At 41.0% G+C, this 25,771-nt stretch overlaps 1 long non-coding RNA gene across 2 annotated transcripts in view; it reads right to left on the bottom strand.

The window, feature by feature from the left end:
- Positions 1 to 21,588, bottom strand: part of LOC308472838 — a 193,111-nt gene extending 171,523 nt beyond the window's left edge. For both annotated transcript variants that reach the window (XR_013983758.1, XR_013983759.1), the window contains exons 1-5: positions 21,514 to 21,588; positions 13,703 to 13,813; positions 9,250 to 9,425; positions 5,414 to 5,522; positions 5,068 to 5,232 (exon numbers count right to left, since the gene is read on the bottom strand). This is a non-coding gene — a long non-coding RNA (uncharacterized lncRNA). The remainder of the gene's footprint in view (positions 1 to 5,067; positions 5,233 to 5,413; positions 5,523 to 9,249; positions 9,426 to 13,702; positions 13,814 to 21,513) is intronic.
- Positions 21,589 to 25,771: the final 4,183 nt, after the last annotated feature.

Genomic DNA, 25,771 nt, shown 5'->3' with positions numbered 1-25,771 from the left:
TAGATATATGTGCACCCAATGCTTTGAGAAGTCTGAGAATCCATCTGCCGTGCAGCTACAAAGCTGTAGGATGCATTCTTTGCCAGAACCATGGCTTTGTGAATGCTTTATCAGCCATGCTCATAACAAAGATGACTCTTGCCTGCTTTGTTTGCTTGTGAAAACATACCGTTAGCATTCTTTTGCAATGACACAACTGATTCTGCGGATGAATTTTGCAGCAAAAAGAAAAGAAAAGAAAAAGCCCTAGCTCCTTTTGATTTTCACCTTAAAACCTAACTGCAAAGTAATTAACTTCACAGCAGTTGCCATTTGGCAAAGCAATGCCATGTATAGAATGAAATATTCATTAATAATTGACTCTACAAAAACTGTAGTTAAACTATGTTCAGCCAATTTAATAGCTCACAGCTATAAGGATGTAGAGGGTAAAGATCTTTGTGTGACACCGCCCCCCACCCCTGGGGAAAAAAAATAGCACTTTCAGTCTGTTCAGCGTTGAGAGCTGGGTTTTGTGCAAAAGTGCTGAAGTAAAATTTGAAAGACTCTTCTACAATGAAGACATAAAAGGTGAATATGGGAAATGGAGCCAGTGGCTGCTGGGATTTTTTTTTACACACACATCACTACTTACCTCTGAAGAGAAGATGATTGATAATATTCTCCAAATTCAAGTAATTTATTTTTACTTTGAAGGTGTACATTGAGAACAGTCAGTGAGAAAATCAAATTCTACCAGGTCTGGATAGGTGGGTGGGTGTGGAAGAATGCATTATAAGTAACAAAATCTGATAGCATCCTATGATGGAATATCCAATTAAGCAATTCTAACTGTGCATCGAATCAAGGCCTTTGTTTCTGCAGTAAAGCTCAGGTCTTATCCTTTTACTGCTGTCTCTCCACAGGGCTCTCTAATTGAATTTACACTTTCTTAACGAGAAGCAAATTTAATGCTCTTTACAATGCCTGGTTGATCGTGATGCGGCTGCCCATTCTCTCCACCCCCCGCCCCTCCCAGTTTGCATGCATCAAAACCTGCTAAGTGATTTTTGTCTGAATGCAAAGGCAAAGCTCAAAGGAGTTCCTGTCTAGCATCCTACCTTTCATCTGCAAAATGTCTCAAAATACTTTTTTTGTGCAGAAAAGGAAACAAAAACGGAGGAGGATGTTTTCTTCCAAGGTGATGATTTGCCACTGTGCCTTCGCAGCTTTGATGGCTATAGTGCCAATGTGAACTGCTTCCTCGGGGGGCGGGGGGAGGAAAAAGTCAGGTGCCGATTTTTATTTATTTTTATTTTCAGTGACGATAACATGTGAGAACCAACGGATGAAAACACCTAATTGGAAAAACAAATAAAAGGAAACTGGCGGAGTATAGCTTCAGTAAAATAGCTGGAATGTTCACATATTCATCTGCCTTATTCCCAAGAAACAAAGCAATGCTTGTATTTATCACTAAAAACCATGCATAAAAATATAATAACTACTATTTTTGGTCAGCCATCTGTATCCTGATACTCCCACCCAGGTCGCTCCAGATGTTTTGGGTTACAACTCCCATCAGCCACTATGAACATGCCCAATGGTCAATGATGGTAGTATTTGGAATCCCAAATATCTGGAAGGTTGAAGAGGTGGCTCTCCTTGTGAGGGCACCAACATGGCATCCTCCAAACACTGTGGACTCTATCATTGTCATGGATTGCCTGGGGCTGTTGGACGTTACAGTTCACAACATCTGGAAAGGACTCCATTAGCTACCCCTGCTCTAGTCAGTTACCCATACTCTTCCCACAGTTGCCTGCCCTTTCACAAGATCACCATTCTCCTTTCTATGACCATCCTGTCTGACCAGAAATCATGCTAAATTCAACACAAAGCAAATCATAATGGCAAGTGGGAGAAAGCTGGCTAGGTCCTCCACTGAAAGTAATGAGGCACAGATAGGAAGCTCCTTTAAAAAGGGGGGGGGGACGCACAGCAATTTTTAATCAAGTTATGTTGTTCTTTAACCCACAATTTTATACCTAAAAGGTAAAGGGACCCCTGACCGTTAGGTCCAGTCGTGACCGACTCTGGGGTTGCGGCGCTCATCTTGCTTTATTGGCCAAGGGAGCCGGCGTACAGCTTCTGGGTCATGTGGCCAGCATGACTAAGCCACTTCTGGCGAACCAGAGCAGCGCACGGAAATGCTGTTTACCTTCCCGCCAGAGTGGTACCTATTTATCTACTTGCACTTTGACATGCTTTCGAACTGCTAGGTTGGCAGGAGCAGGGACCGAGCAACGGGAGCTCACCCCATCATGGGGATTCGAACCGCCGACCTTCTGATCGGCAAGCCCTAGGCTCTGTGGTTTAACCCGCAGCGCCACCCGCATCCCAATTTTATACCTACTCCATGCTTAATCAAAGGTCACTTCCACACCATACAATTGACGTGCATTAACCATCTTTTTCCTCTCCAAAGAATCTTGGCAACAGTAGTTTACGCTTCGCAGATCTACAACTCCCAGCACCTTAACAAACTACAGTTCCCAGCATTCTTTGGAGGAAGTCATGTGTTTAAAACATATGGTGTGTATGTGACAAAGTTACATGAATCAGAAGTATACAGCAGTTTAATGAAAAACGCATGTGTTAATTCATCCTTAGGCAAATCCAAATGGGTTATATTTCTCCACAGGCATGAGGAGAAACACACACACACACACACACACGCACACACATTTTAACAAACAACAATGAAAATGCAGTATCTGACAGCGAAAGCATAAACATCAATTTCAGCAGTACAAAGCATTTTCATATGACTTTGGAGCCATATAAATACCTACATGGCTGGTTAGTTCTCCAGTATTAAATATAAATGTACAGAATCATCTACAATTCAAATCTCATGGGAGAAAGCCTATGAATGAAAGAAACCATCCAGAGACGGGGGGGGGGGGGAGCCTTTGATTTCAACAAAGCATTACAAATAACTTGGGGGCAGAAATAACCCTCTGGAATTTTTAAAGAATACAGGCAGGTGGGCTAGAGTGGTTCACCAAACCCATAAAGTATGACCAATTATCTCACATAGTATCCTTTCAGGGTTGAAGAAGATAGGGAACTACAGGGTGCGAGTGCCTACAGGCTATGCTGTGAACAGGGCAAAATACAAAAAAGGTGATACTCCAACATCAGGTCCAGCCACCAAGGTGGTTTACGGTTTAAAATCTTCACACAAACAAATGGTACAAAATATTCAGGCTAACTCTGGAATTGATGGCTCTGATCCCTGGCCTGGATTTGTTCTCTTCCACCTTTCCTCAGAGAAGTTTCAGGGAAGATGGGTGAGGAGCTGCCCCTACAGTTCTCTCAGACCACTGATGGTCCCTTTACAAGTTGACTGTTATACTTGGACACTTCCATAAATAAGAATTTGAAAAACAAATACAGAGGCTTTGTGTGTCCGAGATCAAGACATGTGGCCACATTCGGCCAAGTATGATGAGCTGTTCCCTTTTTTTTTTTTTTTGTAAATGTCACTACTACAATATGGTCATTACTGACCAGCAATTAAATCTCGCCACACAATGAGGCAATCAAAAGAGCTTACCTAGTGTGCATCCACTTCAGAAAATAGCTGGATACTGAACCAAAGTGGGCCACTTTGGAAGTACTCAGACTTGCTCCAAAATGAAGTGGGATTTGTCCAAAGTGGTCCAAAACAAAGCAAGCTGCTCCAAAGCATCATGGACATTTTGGAAGGGTATTTGTATCCTTCCACTCAGTTCTCCTGACTGAGCCAGCCCCTCACTGGCTGCCAAATGTACAAATGAGCAGGTGTGTCTGTGATGGACTACCTGTTGGCAGCAGGCAGCAGAAGGTCCCCAAACAGGGTGTTTGCACGGCAGGGAGGTTGTTTTGCTGAGTTGGCCTGGCATCTTCTGAATTCCAAGCTGTCACATAATGGCATTGGGCCCGATCCGGGTCTGAATGATGCACCTGCCCTGTCCCACGCCTTTCGCCACAGCTGCCACGAGCAGCAGGGCTGCAGATGCAGCAGTGGCACCACCAAACCCTGCCCCTACTTGCATTTAAGTTCAGTGTTGAATATTTTGTTGGTCTGTGTCTCAATGAATAATAGTGTAATATAGAGCTATTCTGTATATTGGTCCAAGTACTACTTTAGTGCACACTTCCAAATTTTTATGAATAAAATGTTGTCTACTCCATCAAGAACGCAGCAGGAATGTGAAACTCGTGCTGTGGATTGGGGTGTATGGGTGTGGGTGTGTGGGTGGGTGGGTGTGGATGGAATTAGATACTCATTGATCCACATTACAGTCAAGGAGGGGCCATACAAAGCTTCAGAAAAGTGAACCAAGGCCCCACTTTAGATGTGAAGTCTAATCCAAAGTGTTTGGAATCAAACATCTACTTGTCTGCAACACTAAATCACTTTCTAAAGCAATAAGTAAATAAATTCTGTCCACACTCATATCACATATCCTGTGCTATGGGCAGTTCATGTACCTGGGAACCAGACAGGTCTGTTGTCCAGTTATAACACCTGAAGGCCCCACATGCCAATCAGCTGTGCAAAGTTTTGTTTAGTAATCAAAGCAGGAGTTACTCCAAAGGGGGGGGGGACAACAACAGGAAGTCAACACAGGTTTTCAGCGGCACTTGACATGAATAGCTGAAAGGAACCCGCAACAGGAAGAAGCTGTTCAAAGTAGTGTTGAACAAAGCCAAAAGGAAAGGCGATGATTCAAATTCTAATGTGACCTTGTCACAAGAGTAAGCATTTTTGCAATGAAATCACCCCAAATGGAGATTTAGGATTATTTCCTTATCAGCATGTTGCCTGACCTTCCTTTTGGCTGGTTTCTGACTATTCGTGCATGAAGTCAAATGCGACTAAAGCCATTACAAAGCACTGAGACTGCACTGCCTGGCTCATTAGCTAAAATTGCAACCCACCCACCACAAAAGCCTATCCAGCAGCTCAGATCCAAGAGGGGGACCTTTTTAACAACAAAAGCAATTGACTTGGCTAAATAGTGAGATAATACTTACTCAGCATTGGCCAAAAAAGGGGCTGTTTCTGGCATGAGTCGTCGTTTTTTGTTTTTTTTTTTAATATTACGGTTCATAATTCTCCTTTGTGGAACCAAAGCCATCTGAGTAAATTATCCTTCTGAGGAATTCTGCATGATAATTATTTGATAGGATATCAAAGATCTGGAATAAAGGAAGGTCACACTTTAAGCGACTTCTTTTCTGAAACCTTTCAAAGACTTCAGTGACCTTTATCTCAGCATTCTTACCGCTGTCAAGGTTTGATCTTACAGTCACTGCAAGCAAAGTTCCCTCGGTTTCACAGAGATGTCATTGTCAAGACATCAATCTTATGCCCACTCACCTGGGAGCAGGCGCCATTGAACTCAACAGCAGTAGACATGGGTAGGGTTACAACGCGTAAGGCATATCTGGCTGACATCCGGAGAGATTGTGGAAACCAACAACATTTTCTAAATGGAAAGAGATGGAGCAAAAGTTAGTTGACTGAAAGAAAATAAATAAAGTAAACTAAAACATAGTTTCAAACCTACCAACCAGGACTGGCCCAGAGGAGATACTGAGTGCATTCCTTAGCTATACAAATCTCTTGGGTAGCAAACCACTTTGGGGAAGAAGCAGAAGCAGGTTGGCCGTTCATCAGCTGGGTTGATATTTACCAGGGAAATGAAGGTTATTTCTCTTTGAGTCCGTTTCAGTCCCCCAACCTGGAATTAGTGTCCATTTCCCTAATATAAGAAAGCTTTGCAATGGAGAATCGATACTTTGCAACAAAGCAGCTCAGACTGAGAGTTTATAATGGAAGCTGGAGGTTTCCTTCCTGGTTCTCTGCAGGGCCTTGATAAAGGCAGGTGCTTACATGTGCCTCTCCCATGTTCCGAATAGCTGCACATGCAGCAACTGGGCATTTCACTGGTGGCCCTGAAGCTTCTGTGTGGCTCACCATCCCTTCTGTTCCTGTGGTCCTGGAGGTGATGGGAGAGACAGGGGGACGTGTCAGACAGGAATCCAGGTAATATGTAAGGAGACCTCTGATTCTGCAGGAGAGATTGTGATTATGAGGACACCTTTCCTTTAAGGAGCTCAAGGTGGCATCCATAGTTATCCTCCTCCTCCTTCTCCATATATTATCATCAAAACAACCCTGTGAGCTATGTTAGGTTAAGAGACAGTGACTAGCCCAAGGTTAGCCAGTAAGTCTCATGGCTGAGTGAGGATGCAAACCCTGGTCTCCCAGGTCCCAGTCCAACACTCTAAACACTACACTAAACTGGCTATTCAGAGCTGCTGGCACAGTGGAGATCTTCTCCAAAGAATCCCCTGGTTCCATATCTGGGCATGGCTGAACCCTGACAAGCAGATGCCTGAAACAGGGCCTATTCTGCTTTGAGCCTCAATATTTAGAATAGTCTCATCAGGAAGGACCTCTTGGCCTAACTGCTGCTTGCTTTCAGACTGGCGATTAATAATGTTTTGTTTCAGTGAGACTTTGCAGAAATTTCTTAAAAAGTTAATTTCATGCTGCTTCTGCCTTTAAGCAGGAATTCTAATATGTTTGCATCAGTGTGCATTGTCTTATCTTTCTGGGTTGTAAACTGCCGTTAATCTTTTGTATAAAGTTAGGATATGCATTTTGACAGATAAATAAATACATATTTGGAAGAAGGCGTCTTCTGAGCCTCAAAAAGATTCAAATATATAGTGCAATTCTCTAAGTGCAAGTTGAAAACCCAAGTTGAAGTTATCAGGCATCTAGTCTCTTTCAGAACCTCTGATGCCCAGTTTCGCTATCAAGCCACAATTTCAGCTGGGCTTCAACTGATCAAACCTATTTTGAATGCCAAGCTTCAACCATGGAATATGTGATATAGAATATATGTGTGGGAAACATATATACAGTGGTGCCTCGCAAGACGAAAAGAATCCGTTCTGGGAGTCTCTTCGTCTAGCGGTTTTTTCGTCTTGCGAAGCAAGCCCATTGACGGATTAGCGCTATTAGCGCTATTAGCGGCTTTTAGCGGCTTTTAGCGGCTTTTAGCAGCTTATCAGCTTATCGGATAAGCAGATAAGCGGCTTAGCGACTTAGAAAAAGAGGGGGAAAAGGAAAAAAAAAAAACCAGGAACTCGCAAGACATTTTCGTCTTGCGAAGCAAGCCCATAGCAGATTCGTTTTGTGAGGCACCTCCAAAACGGAAAACTCTTTCGTCTAGCGAGTTTTCCGTCTTGCGAGGCATTCGTCTTGCGGGGCACCACTGTAATTATTATATTGGAAAGTGAACCTTCGAACAATTGCAGAACTCGTTTTCTCTCACCACTGTATATCCATATAAAAACTTGGGAAGCTGCCTAAACCTTTTCCATACCTAAAATATTGTTGACACCGACTACAGGGTTTCAGACAGGAAATTTTTCTTAGCCATTATCTTGAGATGCCTGGGGCTGAACGTGGAACCCATTTTTTCATGAAAAGCATATGCTCTGGCGCTGCGCTACAGTCCATCTCTGCACTGGAAATATGCATGTGGGATTAGAGGCAATTAGATTCATGTCAGGAACTGTGACATGTGTTATGTACTGAAGTTCTCATCCTGGGCCAGCAGGGGGATACTGTAGATAGTTTTCACTCAGGTCCACATATGCAAATAAGGGATTGAAAGTGACATTCAGTGATTGGATAGTTACAGAAAATGGTTACTGTTGCGTTCTAGTGGAGCTCTATATAAGCAGGCTGGCTGAACCCTTCAGTTCAGTTCTGTTCTGGCCTGTGAATAAAAACAAGAGCTGTTTGAAGAATCGCTGTGTTGTCTGATATGTTCACCCACAACTTAACAACATGCAAGAAATGTAATCCTTGTGCCATGTGCCAGGGGCGGGCAGGAAGAGAAGTGAGCAGAGCAAAGGACATAAATGTTACAGTAGGGTAGTTTCTACACATGCCCCAGTCTATTCCTCCACCCACAGAAGCAGGAAGAATTATCAGAGTTCCAGGGCACATTCATTCCAGACTGGCAAAAACACTCCAGGAGGACGAGGAGCAGGGCCTGTGGGGGTGTGGCTTGTGGAGAACGGACGTGGCCTGGGGACAAATCTGAGGTTCAGATAGAGGGGTCTGGAGGGCCACATCTCCCCACCAGATGTGAGATTCCCCATCCCTGCAGTAGAGCATTCTCACAACATTGGGCGAGTTAAATCTGTGCATGACTAAAGCTATGCTGCAATAGTAAACCTCCAGTTCTACACAGGCTTACATACCTTCCTCATGGAGTGTTTCCTGCACATCAGTATGTTCAAGGTTGAGACCTCCCATCTGATTTCGCCCTTAGTTTCAAATAAATATGTCTCTGCAGGCTGCTACAGCTCCCTTTTATTCAAGCAAAATACAGCCCAATGCCAACACCTTTCCAAAGTTTCAAAGAAGTGCAAATTATATATATATATATATATAGAGAGAGAGAGAGAGAGAGAGAGAGAGTATTTTTAAAACACCTTTTCACTTGAGCGGTTGCTGGGAACAAATGTCGGCTCCCAGCATGCAGGCTGGATGGTAAAATGACAAGGCCCAGGGTGCTGATTTACTGTTCTCACAGCCATCTTTTCCAACTGATTTATGGCAGTGCAGTGGAAAAGCCTTTGTAAGAAGTCAATTCACCTTAACAAGTAAAAATCACCCATCTGCCAGTTGATAAAGTGAGAACGAGCAGGGGAAAGGAAGAGCCTTATGTTGTTATTGTTTTAAAGGCTAATATAGAGACATCTGAAAGGTTACGTTCTGTGGTCTGTACTAGATGTATCCCACCACATTACTTTAGTCAACCCAAAACTCTAATCAACTTAAATGAAGCCTGCATTTCAGGTAAGCTGCCAGATAATTCACTCTCAGCAAATACAAAATGCCTTTCAAAATTTCACATATTTCCCTTTTGTGAGAACCTTGGTCCTTCCCGCTCCGCTCTGGATACTGAGCACAAGGAGATCAGAGCAGAAGTATTGTACTGGTCATATAAAAACTGCCAACTTTAAGAATGTCAGGCTGCTGTAGAATCCACAAGATGCAGCAAATTGTACTGTATTGTATTGTATTGTATTGTATTGTACTGTTGTTGGCATCCATCTGTCTCGGGAGATGATGGAGCAGTGTGCCTTTTGGGGTAAATTTGATCTGTTGGAGAGTTATAGTACCTGCTCTGACTGTAGAGACTGATATGGGAGAAACATGTTTTGTTGCAGCTGGGGCAGATGAAGGCATCCAGTTATGCTGCTGCAGATACACCGTGGCATTTATTCTCTCTGCACTCCTTCGCAGCGGTCATTTCTCCTCTGTATCATATAGCCACAAGGAAATAAGCTGTGCTTTCCTTAGCAAAAAACAACAACAATCACAGAATAAACAAAAAGGGTAAAATGCTCAGTAGGAAGTTACAAACATAGCAATAGATATTTAATATTCAATAAAATCCAAACTACAAACACATATTAAAGCATTCCTACACTCTATTTATAAGGCACATGCCAACTGAAAATGGGTGCTCCCATTTTCAGCTTTTAGCCTTCATCAGTGGCCAAGTGTAGATGATCTACTATTAATAAAAGTAATAATGGGGGGAAAATTATCTATAAATCTATAAATTACTGTATGATACTTGCCCTTAGGCTTCTGAGTAATGAATTCCTAACTGTGCCATGAATGAGGCTCATCCAGATGCAGGGTTCTATCAATCCCACACAAGAAATAAAAATACACATTTTTGAATTACAGAAATAATATATAATGTTTTGCTCTACATCCAGGTATGTCTGCCAGTAGTTCCAGTGTTTAAGTATGGCTCCCTGTATTGGGCCATTATATCTGTCAAAAGTCAATGGCACCAACTTCCAAGGTTCTCACTGTTCCCCACCCCTTAGGTTTAAACTATTTTCCCATTCCATCCTCCTAGCCATATACATGGTTTCAAAATTCTTCTAGGGTATTGACAGGTCTGAAGTTGTCCAAATATAATTTTAGACGGTTTAGCAAAATCGAATATTCCCAAATGATCATGTCAGGGAACTGACATCGGAGCTAGAGGCGGAGGGAAGGCTCTCAAATGATGCTGGAGAAGGGCCCAGCGGGGAGAGAGGCAGCTCAGCAGATGGGGAAGCAAATCAGCGCAACACCAGGAATAAAGGGGGGCAGATGGAGGAATCGGCGAGAGGGCTCCCAGACTCTTCACCGGACACCAGCGGGGAGAGCATGGGTCCTCCGCTACCCACGCCCTCCCTGCGCAGAAGACTTCCACGCAGAGAGAGTAGGAGGAGACTGGGTGTCAAACAACTTTTATGTTGGAAAAGGTTTAAGAAACGCCCACTGAGCGATTCTGCTAGCAACTGAGGCAGCCACGAAGTGAAGGGCTGTCCAGACTGAAAGGTTTAACAAGGCAACAAAGCCAGGAGAGGCGGCAACTTACGCACAAGCAACCCATACTCATTACAGATCAGCCTAAGTAGGAATTGCAGTACTTTCATATGTCTTATGAAGGAGGAAAGGGGAATATAAAAATGAAGGCTTTTCCCAATGTCTTAAACAACTGATGTTAAAATGTCATTGCATGATGAGGCTGGCGCCCTACAGTGATTGACATTCGAAGGGGTCAACAAGACTGCTGCCGCAGGAGATAAAAAGTGCAACATATGAAAATGACCAAAGACCACTGAGATATTATTTAAATTTCCATTCACAGAAGTCTCTGTCTGATTTCATCAAAGGCATGCATTGAACCAGTAGGGTTTTTTCACCTGTTAATTTTTCACTGACATAGATAAAGTCTAGTTGAATAAGTTTTCCATTCTGGCATTGGAGGGGGGAGAGGTATATACTTCAAATGTTTTTACAATGTATTTTTTCCCCCATTGTGTGCTGCAGGAAAGTCTTATGTGGAGCTGACTGTCAGTTCCCTAGCAGTCTTCTTGTTTTATGAGGTCTGGGCTATAAATATCGCACAAAAGTAGAAAAAGCATCCCCTCTTCTGTAGGATTAGTTCACAGACAGGCCTTGCTAGGCCACAGTTCAGGTTTGTCCATGATAACCATTGGATTTATGGCCTAGTCCTCTTCTCAGGTCACATCCACATATACATTTAAAGCACATTTAACACACATTCAAAAGTGCATGCCTTTCTACAAAAAATCCTGGTAACTGTGGTTTGTTAAGGGTATTGGGAATTCTAGTTCCATGAGGGGTTAATGGCAGTTCCTAGGATTTTATGGGGGAAGTCATAGAATCATAGAATTGTAGAGTTGGAAGGAACCCCGAGGGTCATGTGGTCCAACCCCTAGCAATGCAGGAATCTCCAATAAAGCATTCATGACAGATGGCCATCCAACTTCTGCTTAAAAACCTCCAGTGAAGGAAAGTCCACCACCTTCTAAGGAAGTCTGTTCTACTGTCGAACTGCTCTTACTGTCAGAAAGTTCTTCCAACTGTTTAGTAGGAATCTTCTTTCTTGTAACTTGAATCCATTGGTTCAGGTCTCCTGCACCTTTCAGTGCAGAAGAAAACAAGCTTGCTCCATCTTCTATGTGACAGCCCTTTAGATATTGGAAGATGGCTATTGTATCTTCTCTCAGTTTCCTCTTATCCCAGCTAAATATGCCCAACTCCCTCAACTGTTCCTCAGAAGGCTTGGTTCCCAGACCCTTAATCATCCTGGTCACTATCCTCTACACATGTTCCAGCTTGTAAATATCCTTCTTAAACCGTGGCACCCAGAACTGGACACAGTAGTCCAGGTGTGGTCTGGCCAAGCAAGAATAGAATGGGACTATTACTTCCTTTGAGCTGGACACCATGCTTCTGCTGATGCAGCCTAGAATAGCATTAGCTTTCTTTTGCAGCTTCATCACACTGCTGCAGCAAAAAAAAATGCTAATGCTATAATCATATGCCTTTAAATGTGCATTAGATGTGTTTTTAAAGTATGGTGTAGATGTAACCTCAGATTAGTAGCCAAACATGTAGCAAAATAATTTGACAGGCCCAGATTAATTGCAATGCAAAACCAAAGGAATTTCAGCAACCGTGTTATGCTTCCGCCCGGCTCACTTTCTCGCCATTTAAACAACCTCCTACTTCAAATCCATATTAACTATAAGTGTTTAGATATTGTTTCATTCCTTTTCAGAGCACATGTGATAATATTCATTCTTCTCTCCATTGTTGCATTCTGTGACATGAGCCAAAAGGAAGATCGAAACTCAGCAGCTTTGTGTCAAGGCGCACAGAGTATGAGAGCAAAAAGCAGAAACTTTTCTGCTTCCCTTGAGTTCAAAATAAGTGAATTCCCTCATTCTTCTCTGCTTGAGATTTGTTCCTGAACACCCACAGCAATATTCCAATGCATTTGCACCAAAAATAAAAGCTTTTATTTATTCTCACCTTCAGCAGAGCAAAGAACATGAAAGAGCTATTTAGATAAAAACTAAAAAGCCCACTAAGAATATTTGTGTTACCAGAAAGATAACAGATACACTTCAAAGTTCTATATTTATTTCTATTATTGGGCTCTATGTAACTGTGCAAGCATGCTTACATAGAACAGGGGGGAATCCATCACTTAATACTAATTACACAATATATGGGAGATTTCTACCATCAGCTATCTAACGATTACTGTGCATTCAATAACTTTTATTTGATTAACTCCCTTGGCTGTAAATGGGACTTATTGCTCCTCTGTTGGGCACAAATGTTATAATTTGGAGAATAACATATTGCAGTCCAAAGTATCACTGTGTTTGTTCCCTTTGAGATATCTCAGGCAGACTAATGATTTTCATTTCAGATTTTCATTTCAGTGTCTACTTTTCATTGCTATGAGGCTTTTGTGGCAACCACAAAATGCTAACCAAAGCAAAATGCAGTTTTAATACTGGGTGAATCAAATATAACAAGGCCTAGAAGGTATACAGTTTTGAAAAATCATGCTATTAGGCGAGCCTCAGCAAATTATAAAATAATGCATTTGTGAGTAAACCTATACATTTTTTCATCCTTCAGCCTCTGGTTGCACTACAAAACAACTTCTGAGGTGGTAGAGTTCTTTTTTTTTTTACTTAAACAAACATAATTCTTTATTCTTTAATGCTGTAAAAACAGCCTATGCAGAAAGAATGCAGGGAGAATGGGCCAAATTCCTTATCTACCTGTGGAAAGAAGAGGTAAGACCAGCTTACTGTTTCTGCCCCCACCCCACCACCCAAGACACACTGCATCTTTGCCAACTGAAATATACTCGGAGTCCTGCAGTGATTTCATGCTCTTTATTGCAGCTTGTAAAACAGTGATTGAATTTCCCCCCAAACCTCAGGCTTTCATATACATTATTTACACAATGAGTCCCATCTGATTGTCTGATTCAGCCTCCCTCCTGGAGCCTGATTGGTCTTCTCCTGCAAGCCAATCAGTTGCTGCATTCTAGGATCCTACCTGCCTATTGTTCTAGGCTCCAAGCTTAGTACATAACACCAACCCTAATTACAATGGTAATTCCAGACCTCTCTGTGGTAGGAATTCAGAAATTAAGGTCAATAATTTAGTATGATATCATTCATATAATATTTTTATAACAATTCTCTTGGTTGATTTTTACAAACTCACTTTTCATCACTGATCTCCGTCTTAAATTCCTTCTCCCAGTTTTCTTTTAATTGGCTATAATATGTTCGTGCATTTCTCCACCAAGATTTTATATACTTTGGAGATGAGATCCTTTTGTCCAAATAGAGAAAGAAAAGAAAAAGAAAAAACTTGCACATAGTGTTAGATCTCTACTTATCTTGTGACATTTTTTTTTTATTTAACACAATTTATAGGCTGTTTATTTTTTATTTTTTATTAATCTAAGCAGTTTACCTAAAACACTATAAAATACTTACTCAAAAATACAAAAAACACACAACAAATTTTAAAAACAAGTAGACATAATTAAACAATCAGAATACAGATAAAATCAGCAAAATTTAAAAATATGGCTGGCTAGGAACGTTTGCTGAAACAATTCAGTGTTTAGCAGGCATTGAACAGTCCAGGGCACTGGGACTGCCACCCTAAAAGATTTATTTCTGACATGCTATATATACTATATATAACTTCTAATTTGTATATATACGGGGGGGGAGAGACATAATGGTTGTGTTTTTTCACCTATCTGATCATATAATAAAATGATCCCATGTGATAGAAAATCCTTATATTTAGCAAATCTATATTTAAAACTAGAATAACCCCTTAATTATGTTGCGGACCAGAAACACCCATTATTAACAGGAGCCAGTGGAGGGATGATTGGAGCTGTTGTTCCAGCAATACTTGGAGAGCCACAGATTTCCATCCCTGTTTTGGGAGGTTCACCAATGCCAGGTTCAAAATGGGAAAACACAGCTTCTGAGAGGAAATTAAGCAGCTGCAGATGTTCCTGTCCATTCCCCCATCCCTATCTCAGTCATCCCACAACCTGATGCAAATGGTCAGAGCTCCTCCAGGTATGTAAAGAACAAGCAGGGTAGAAAGGTGGATGTCAAGATCATGGAGGTAATGGGCTGGGGAAACTATATCCATCTTATATTTTGCCTCATTTGGGATATTTAGAGGTGTATAGAAACATTATCCTGCTTTGAATCGAAAATCCTAGCCTATTGAAATTTTGTGTGTTTGTGTGTGTGTATGTGATTTCACAGAAGCATTCATCTCTTTGGGGGGGGGACGACCCTCTGTCCTTTTAATAACTTCTGCTTGCTGCTTTCATTCTCTCCTTCAAATGTGTTTTCTGAATCTAACCAAGGAAGGCCAGCTGACCTATACACAGCAATTTCACCTATACAAACAGAAGATATAAAATGTTGACATAGCAATATCACAGGTGTCAATAACTGTGTCAGGCAACTGAGTCACAAGTTAAATCTAACAAGATTTATCTTTATAATGAAAACATGCACAACTACTGCATCACTCAGTAAGGCCAAATTCCATCCTGTTCCTGTTTCCTGTGCTGTCTGTTATACTTTATCTCTCAGCAAGAAGTGTTCCAATGCTATTGTTTATGGGTGTTACTATATCTAATAACCACACTTAGGCAACCTATGGACTTTTGGCAATCTAGAAGAGCACTGGGCATCTTTCTTTCAGTTGACAAAATGCCACCCTGACAAACTAGAGTATCTAAAGTTGGTGAAAGATAGGCATGTCTGGCACCAGTGGTAAGTCAGATCGGGCACTACTGAGGGCCTCAGGTCCAGAAGGGCCCTTCACCTGCCTGATCTGCCTGTTTACTCACCACCTGGCCTGGGTGACGATGTGTGGGTACCATTTGGGAGTCCAACAACCTCCATCCGCAGAAGTCATGTAACCATTCACCTCCACTGTCCATCTCAATGCTGCCTTGCATGGAGGCCAAAGGCTTCTCGGAGCAAAGCATTCTGCACAAGGAGTCTATATCAGTTTGACTTCTTTTGATCAAGATGAAAGACTTTACCTCTAGCCACTAATAACTTCAGGTTGAATGTTGTAAAATATGTACTATTAATTTCCATTTTCATCAGCTGTCATGTGACCCAGCCAAACAAAAAAGCAGAGGGATAGCTGGCACTTGAAGTCTTATGACTGAAATACGCTTCAAAGACTCATTTTTTCAATTATATTTTTTTAAAAAAAACATGCAGGTCCTGCTATCCAAACACAATGCATTCTCAGGAAATCATTTATTAGGTGAACGGCCGCATAGCAAATCAGCAATTTCCAGTGATTCCTACGAGTAAATTTCAAATGTGTTCGAGACCATGGAATTTTGACTCCAAAACAATGGAAAAACCTGGGAGAACCCAGGAAATGAAAGCTTGCAAAAGCAAATAAATAAAGAAAAAAAGGTTCTCTATTTGTCCAATCTCTCCCTCTTTCTTCCCCCTCCTTCCTACCATGTTTTTCAGAGAAACAGCTGCTGCTGACCAGCAAAACACAAAAAGTAAGGCTTGGTTAAGGTTGCTTATTTGTTTACAGTGCAAAAAAAAAAAAAAGGATAATGGGTAAAGGACCCTTGGATGGTTAAGTCCAGTCCAAGGCAACTATGGGGTGCGGCGCTCATCTTGCTTCAGGCCAAGGGGGCCAGCCGTTTGTCCACAAACAGCTTTCTGGGTCATGTGACCAGCATGATTAAACCACTTCTGGTGCAACGGAACACCATGATTGAAGCCAGAGCGCATGGAAATGCTGTTTACCTTCCCACCACAGCAGTACCTATTTATCTACTAGCACTGGTATGCTTTTGAACTGCTAGGTTAGCAGGAGCTGAGACAGAGCAACAGGAGCTCACCCCGTCAGTGGATTCAAACCACCAACCTTCCAATTGGCAAGCCCAAGAGGCTCAGTGGTTTAGACCACAGTGCCACCCGGTACCTGTGTGTAGTTGTTTCTATATTTCCCAGTGTAAAACAGTTTAAGGAAACATATTCTAAATTAGATAGTATATTAATTAGAGGTGTGTCACCATATTCTGTCATCAGCAACATAGTGAATCATTTGCATGTAAACTAGGTTCACTGTCTATAAGGGTGAAACCTAAGACCAGACTTTCCAAAAACTGTCTTCCTTTCACATGAAGCCACAGGCAGATGTCTTATATTACCTAGCTGTTTTTCCATCATAGATATGCTTTCATTGTTCCTGCATAATAGTTGTGCAAGTGTCCATCTGCATAGTCAACAAACCAACACACATTTTTTCTTTTCTTCTCAGATTGCCAAACCACAGTCCTATAAGTATACTGAAAAGTCATTTAGCCCAATCATATGAATCATTGCAGGGTCCACTGTAGCTAAACCATGTCAGCCAGTGATGTTCAGCCTCATCTTAAAAACATCAAAAGCTGATTTTAAAATTCCCCAGGTAAGCTTGTCCCATTGGTCAACTTGTATCACTGCTGAGAATTTCTTATATAATCTAATCTAAATCTGCCTTCCAGCAGGGAAAATCTACGGCTTCCTTCTTGTAGGCTGCTGTAGAAGCTATAGAGAGCAATTATTCTCCATCTTCTTTGAGGCAATCTGAGTATCTGGGGATTTTTCACCAAAAAAATACCCACCAGTCAACATTTCTCTACTTTATAATCAAAAATAAATCAATGTGCAATCACGACTTATCGCAAAACTTTTCTGATATGGAAAGGAAAATAAAAATAAAAATCAGTAACCATAAAATAAGAATGGTTTCCCCAGATATCCAGGTCACAGTAACTTGACCTTATTACCCTGATCCCTATTGTCCTTGCTCTCAATAAGTCCCATGTTTCTGCATTCTGTAGTCACTGACTCCTGAATTCTTTAGCACCTGTGGGTGTGATGCATCAAATCCTGCTGATTACGATTCATTCCATTTGGACAAATTATACAGTATTCATTGGCTGTTCTTTTTCCTGTCCGTTAAATTAACAGTGAAATCCTAAGCTCACTTACTAGAGAGCAACCTCCAATGAGCTTAGTGAGGCTTACTTCTGAGTAAGCAAGCTTAGGCTTTCACTGCACTTGTCATTTTGAACTGCTTGTTAAAACATGGTGTAGCCATCCTCTCTCGTTTTGCCATTTATGGACGAGTTCATCTTATTTTCTTCTGCCTACTTCCCCCCACTTCTACAGCATACTCGCAAAACATATTTGTCACATGCCAAGCATCCTCTGCTGAATCCAATTCCTTCAGTGGATTTTCTACATTGCTGGCATTTTCCTCCCTATTAATAAGTCATTTCGTATATGGAGAGACTTGTATGATAGCCTGATTTCTAGAAAGCATTTTATATATGCAAAGAAAATTGGGTTCTTCGTGGCCTTGTCAAACAACATGGAGCTCAAGCTGAACAAAGACTTGCTTAACATTTCTATCCTACTTTCTGCTAATGTTACTTGACCTTTCTGGAGCTAAATCTAAGGTCCTATTTGACATTGTCTTTCTACTCCATCAGCCTGGGCCTTCAGTGCTGTCAGTCATTCGAAGCTCCTCGACTCCCTCTTCTCTTTGGGCTTTAATTGACACCATCCTCTTTTCCGACTATCTAGCTTCTCTTTATTTCTACCATTTTCTAGTAATCCTACAAAGCTCTGTCCTTCAGCTCTTGTTTTTCTCCTGAGTACCCACATTCACATTCATGGATTTAACTATCAACTTTGTATAATAATAGATACATCAGCAAGTGCCCATTTCCTATCAATGTTGGCATAATCCCAAGACATTTAGGAATATAAAGAAAAGCCAGCCGGGAGCTCTGAACAACAATTCTTTTCTGTGTGCTTGCAATAAATGCAGGCACTGAATAGATGCAAAATAGTAGGCAGGTATTCTGAGGTAGGAAGAGACAACAGAATAACTGGGGAACATTCAACATGATGGAACATTTATACCAGGGGGAGCCAATGTGGTGGCCTCCAGATATTGTTGGACTACAAGTCCCTTCATCCCCGATCATAGGTCATGTTGTGGCTAATGGCCAATTGGCTGTGGCTAATAGGACATCGAGTCCAACAACATCTAGAGTGTGCATGTGGGTGTGCCGTGTGATCCTCCCTGACATTAGTCACCTACAGTGCTGGAGCAGATGGAGGACTTGTTAATGATGCCAACTGCAACTCACCATTGGATGACTGAGAGTTGCCCTTGGTACATTTTTCTGCTTTGCTGATTCCTGGAGATATGCAAGCAAGGCTCACCAAAACTATTTAGAAGCTGATCACCCAAGCAATTCAGAATCTTATAGAGTGCTTTGCCTAGTCAGTCCTTGATTATAGCAATTGCCTAAAGCTTTTTTTATGCATTTGGTTTGAAGTAATCTGAAAATACCAAGCGTTTATATGAGAACATAAATGCAAGACACAGTATTTATTCATTATTCAATACAGCGGTACCTCTGGTTACGAATTTAATTAGTTCCGGAGGTCCGTTCTTAAGCTGAAACTGTTCTTAACCTGAGGTACCACTTTAGCTAATGAGGCCTCCTGCTGCTGCCGTGCCGTCGGCGCGCAATTTCTGTTCTCATCCTGGGGTAAAGTTCTTAACCCAAGGTACTACTTCTGGGTTAGCAGAGTCTGTAACCTGAGGTGTTTGTAACCTGAGGTGTTTGTAACCCAAGGTACCACTGTATTCAGGTCATTCAAATAAAAAAGGAAAAACTTCTGCGTTTACCAACTCTCTTTAATTAAATTAGGACACAGCAGCTTGGTTCAAAACAAACCACTTGATCAAACCATAGTCATAGATTGAAGCTGGTTTGCAAACCTAGGTTTAGAGGGCAAGTGCAAACCAGAGTTCACCAGTTTGGATGCAACTAACTGAAGCAGAGCATAGGATAAGAGGCAGGCATAGGGCTCATTTTCATTGTACCAAACTATACCACCCCTAAGCCACTGTGGTTCCTAGCAGTGGGTGTTCAATAGGATACTGCCATGGATCATTTAAATATATTTTGCATGTTACTTTTATGTGATGTAGAACAAGTTCTAGATTGGTTCAACATGAGGAGTCCATGGACTAACAATGTTACTCCAAAGCCAGGCCATGTTATTTGTCAGAGAGGGTAGATGTAACGCCAAGGTAATTGCATTTTACTATTTCATGTGAGCTGACTTGAGGTTCCTTCTAGTTCAAAAAGCACATATAAAGCAGAACAATAAGTAACCTCAAAAAGATGCAAGCCCTGCCTAAAACAGTACTGCAAAACTTCTGCGGAGACGGGACTAGAGGGGGTGAAGAGAATTAACCAATTTCTCTCTTTTTGAGAACCTTGGGTAATTTACATAGCAAAGCACAGCTGTTCAGTGCAAACCTCTTTACCCTGAATGCATCTTAAGAAAACTGTAGCAATACATCAATGTTGTGTCCACCTAATACTAATGGAAGAAGTACAAATCATCAATTATATATGATTTACTGCATAAATCATAAAACTAGTGAGACTGAGAGAGTATTTTTGAACAGGAAATCTGTTCTCTATTAAAGCAATGTTCTTTCCCTAGATAAAAGCAGACAGAAGACCCTTGCTGAGATCATGGGGAGTAGCTGCATCAAGTCAGAATAGGTAGCATCGAGCTAAAAATATACATAAAGAAATTTCATATGTTCAAAATCAGAACTGCTACAATTTGTGAAATTGCTTCGGTTTCCTTAGACAAATGTGATTTTTAAAGTGACGAAGGTTGCAATCCTATGGTCCTTATGAGGGCATGCCAGGGGCCATATGCTTCATTTAATTCCCCTTCTCAAGGGTGGATAAAGAGGATCAAACTTCATTTGTGCCTTCTCCATCAGCCTGCAGAAAGCTGCAGAGGCTGGGAGAGACCCCCTGTCTGTCTGAAATCCTGGGGAGATGCTGCCAGTCAGTGCAGAAAATCGTGAGTTAGATGGACCAAGGGCCTGAGTCAGTATATGGTAGCTTCCTATGTTCCTACATTAGTGCAGGTTTCAGAATATGAAATCATAAAAACTCACTATTCCATGTATGTTTGAAATTTGGTTGTGTGCTCTCTTTCCCTAAGATAGTTTAAAATGAAAACTGCTAACCTTCAAAATAAATAATATCTAGAAACATAAAATGCAAATCACCCACTCTTGAATGATATATGAAATTGATAAATGAAATCAGATCCACTTTTCATTCAGAGGTAACCAACCCTAGAAATGTCCTTCTGAAATCAAGTCGAGTAGCAGTGGAAATTTGGTCTATTTTCTGATAAGTATGTTATCAGAAAAACAAGCTAAGTATATCTTGTTTCCCCCCCAAAAAATAACATATGAAGAAAACTTAACCAATATGGGTTTGATACAAGGACTGCAGAGGTCATTGTAAGCACCACATGTAGGCATGTAATGTACATTTATCAAAATAGCATTGGTTGATCTCTATATGGCAATTAATCAGTCCATCAGTCATCACAAAGATGTGACTGAATAGGCATATGGCCTTACATTAGGGCAGACTGCCAGTGCTGAGACATGGGTTGCTTTCAGCTTTGTGACTGTGATGCTATGAGGTGCATCACACTGGAAACTACGGAATAAGGAAGAAGCAACAAATTGATGTGGAATATTACAAGACATCTGCCTGAGACCTCTAAAACATAATGATTATACTATAAAAAATGGCCATTCTAGCTAGGTCTGGTGGGAGCTGGAAGTCCCATAAGATTCCCCTTCCTTGGCTCAGACATCAGAAACACAGACTGGTTCTATACAGTCTTCTTGGATAACATGTTTTCTGTGCTTAACTGCCAGCAAATAGGGTTTGTGGTTTACTTGTAGTTTGGAAACGTGTTCCTTTAACTATTATCTGTTTCTTTGGCAGTGTCAGCATATTCCATTTACTTCTACTCATAGCATTTTGTGCTGTTCTGGGGGAAAAAACAAATATGCAATGCAGGAGTCAAAATAAAACTCACTCTCTCTCGTTAAATCTGATGTAATTCCTTTGCTTTGACATAACAGCTAGTGCTTCCTAGGTTTCCAAAGATTCTGCAACGAATAAAGCAACATAGACAGGGATTATATATTACACAGCAGCACATATCAGGCCCCAACTCCATCCTTTACCATTCATTATTCACTAATAGTTATGCCACCAAGGCAGGCTGGTAAGTAGCAAGTGCTTATTGCCCAGCAACACCAAGTATGGCTGGACAGACAGATATATTGCATTTGTAAAATAAAAATTACAAAAATAGGCATATGGCAAATGCACATTGTTTATTGGAAACAGGAACCACCAGTAGCTTAGGTCCAAGATACTACTTTATTCATTACGCACCACGGTGTAATGAGGTGTTTACAGGCTGGCCTGCGCAGGTGTATAACTGTATATAGAAAGTGTCAAATCTCACTGTAATTTATCTTCTCTGTTGATGAGATGTGGCATGCAATTTTGTACACTGACAGCTCAGTTAGCTAAATGTCATTGGCCTGCATAAAAATTGAAACAAGAAGGGTTAACACCCACAATATCAATCACTTGCGTTTCTGCAAGACGATGGCTCATATGCATACTTCACTTCTGCTTTACCAATGTGAACATGCCAAGGAAAGAAATAATGAGCAAACAGGGATGCAACCTCCAGAGACTGAATTGTCTGATGGATAGATAGATAGATAGATAGATATAGATAGATAGATAGATAGATAGATAGATAGATAGATAGATAGAGATAGATAGATAGATAGATAGATAGATAGATAGATAGATGATAAATAGATGTAGACTTAACCCACAAAAAGTAAGTGGAACTCTGATAACAGAGTTAGGATTGTGCTCTCCGCTTCACAGAAGGAGATTTAAAAAAAACCCAGCTGTGATTACCAATATCACATTCATGGTATCACTTAACATCAAACCTAATAATACCAGAATATTTTAAAAACCCCACCACTTTTGGAATACAGTATTTTCCATTATATCTGCAATTACAATCCATCTCCTTTCTCCAAATCCTGCCTTATCTTTGGACATAGAATTAGGCTCCACCCTGCACCACAGATAACTAGTAGGCTTCTGACTGACTGCATGATTAGTCATAGCTCACCAATGGAAGAACCAGATTGAAATAACACTGAATATAGCAGAATGCAATTATCACTAATAGGGAGAATCTCGGCGATAAAAATGACTATTTCCCCCAAAATGCTATTTTTCTTCCAAACGATCCCAATACTTAATGATACATGATGTCTGAAAGACTGGCGAAAAGATCTGTCTAGGTTTATTTGGAGGGGGAAGAAACCTAGGATAAAACACAAGATTCTCATTGATATAAAAGATAGAGGAAGTTTTGCACTTCCAGACTTAGAATTGTATTTCGAAGGTGCCTGCTTGTGTCAGATAAAATAATGTGTAAAGCTTCGCTGATTAAAACTAACACCTCAAGTAAGGACTTTAGTTACAGTGGTGCCTCGCAAGACGAAAAGAATCCGTTCTGCGAGTCTCTTCGTCTTGCGGGTTTTTTCGTCTTGCGAAGCAAGCCCATTAGCAGTTTAGCGGATTAGTGCTACAGGGCTTAGCAGGCTTAGTGGATCAGCTGATAAGCGGCTTAACGATAAGCTGATAAGCGGCTTAACGATCAGCTGATAAGCGGCTTAGCATCAGCTGTTAAGCGGCTTAGCCATCAGCTGATAAGCGGTTTAGCGGCTTGGGAAAAAGGGAAAAAGGAAAAAAAACCTGCAGGAACTCGCAAGACATTTTCGTCTTGCGAAGCAAGCACATAGGAAATTCGTTTTGCGAAGCACCTCCAAAACGGAAAACCCTTTCGTCTAGCGGGTTTTCCGTCTTGCGAGGCATTCGTCTTGCGGGGCACCACTGTATTTAAAAGATCTGTAGGGTTCAGGTATGCTGAATCAGAGTATCCAGTCTCCAACACAGAGAGAGGTTGATAATCTCTTGCTAGTTCATATGGCAGACTGATGTTGATGAAGTTGTACAACACCAGCATGCTTGACCAGGCTGGCACCCTGCAGTGATTGCCCCTGGCGGTATTCTGAGGGGTCGACATAACAGTTGCAACAGATGAAAGGTGCATGTGGCATAAGGACACATCAAAGACTTCAAGGTGAATGACTGGTGTTTTGTTTAAATTTGCAATCACATGGCTTTGGTCTGTGGCAATTTTTGACACACCAATCTGAGCATCATCTCACTAGCAATGCATGTTGGTCTGCAGGATTTTTGAGTGGGTGGGTGTAATTTAAATGTATGGTGTACCCCTTGTATAGCCAGCTAGCCAGTTTCCTCTGTAAGTTTCACATGCAATAAAGTTGCCAGTTGGCTATGCAATGCACCTCTGTCTGGCTTCCTCTTTGAGATACTTAATACACATTACTCTACTGCTGGAACACCACACAATATACTGCAATATCATAACAAGGTACTGGACAATCCATGTATTGCCTAAAGCACCAAGAAAAAAATACTGCTAGCTTGTTTTACAGTGTCTTTGAATTTTGTTTGTTCCTGATTCACTTCACAGCTAGCAAGTGTCTCCATGCTGAATTTGAAATGGTTTACAAATGTAATGCAACAGCAAAATAACTGGGGGTGGATGGGATAAACCAAACCAACAACAACAGAGCAACAAGTAGGAATCAAAACCACCTTATTATGTATAATTCTCACACAAGTCCTCTATAATTGTAGACACCAAAGCTGAAGGACACTCTTGAATATTCTTTTCACAGCTCTTGTGGTAAACAGAGGCTTCCCCTTGTTATTACAATGCAGCTCCATTTGTTATTATTCCCTGTTCATGTGAAATCTAAAAGCCAACAAGGGAATTTAGAAAGACAAATGTGACATTCAGGAAGAAAATCCAATGTAATTTTATTTGGGGAGTTTCTCGCATAATGCATTCAACTCCCCAGGTACATCAAGTAATTTAGACAGAAGATGTAAGTAAATTCTAACAAATGTACAGGTACTTTCGAAAGCGGGTGCTTTCATGCCATATCCCCAGGTTTTATTATTAGCATGACTCTTGTCCTAATTGCAGGGTATAAAAACAAGGCATGCCACAGACCTGCTGAGGAGCAGCGTTGTGCCTACAGGCTGCATTATAAGGGCAGGCCTTCACATTTGTGCAACATGTAATCTTTTTATCACTCTCCTGGCAATGAAGGGGGGGGGGAATCAGTAGTAAATCAATTAAAAGTGTTAGCACTATTGGCAGGCTAACAAGTAAATACTGACAGTGTGGTAAATTGAAAAGGCTCTTCCTGGCATGAAAGTGAGAGCGATGGCGTAATTTAAGGGTAGCAGGAGGTTGAAAGCCACAGTACAAAGAGACCAGGGTAGAGTCGCCATGTGTGCAGAGTTTAACAGGATGTTAATTGTGCATTAAGAGTACATAAATAGGCAGGAGCGTGGCAGGGGCATTTTGTTCTTGAAACAAAGAACAACCTCCACTGCAGAGTTGGAACGAAGGACGGGATGAATGCCAGGACGTTCTCTTTTAGATAAGGTGGGATTCTATAGCATCTTAGAAGATTCCATTTCAGAAAGACTTAAGAAATCTGGGGCAAAGGCAAGTATCCTGGCAGAGGCATCTGTTAGTAGAAGAGAAAGTATATGTTCCAGTGACTTATTCCAACTGGAGTGCCAAAATAAGACATATGAAGGTGCTAAGGAAAGACTTTTGGCCGAAACTCACAGGGCAGTCTTCAGATGATAAGTTGCTACTTTCAGGAACCAACATGAGGCTGGCATCTCCTTTTTTTTTTTTTAAATGATATTTATTAAAGTTTCAAAGAAAAGATTACATAAATAAAAAGAGAAGAAAAAAAGAAAGAAAAAAAATGAAAAAAAATACAAAATACTGAAAAAAGATAAAAAACACTTTAAAAAGACATCAATTTTTCCATGCCTTACATTTCATTTCCTTGTTTCCCTGACCTCCTCACACCTCCCTTTTTTGTATTCCAATTCTATTGGTTAATTCAGCAATTCCTTTCCCTCTTTGTTTTTGTCTTAATCCTTTGACTTAATATATTATAACTTTGGATTTTCACCTGTTAACAATCCATTTTTACATACACCTTTATAACATTGCTGCTAAAACCACTTAACTTCATTCTGACATCAATCTAACATTCATTAATTTTGCAGTATTTCTGTAAATAGTCTTTAAATTTCTTCCAATCTTCTTCCACCGACTCTTCTCC

Source organism: Podarcis pityusensis (genome assembly GCF_964106645.2).
Source record: "Podarcis pityusensis genome assembly, chromosome: 3".
Classification (NCBI taxonomy): Eukaryota; Metazoa; Chordata; class Lepidosauria; order Squamata; family Lacertidae; genus Podarcis; species Podarcis pityusensis.
This window is presented reverse-complemented; position numbering and strand designations above follow the sequence as displayed.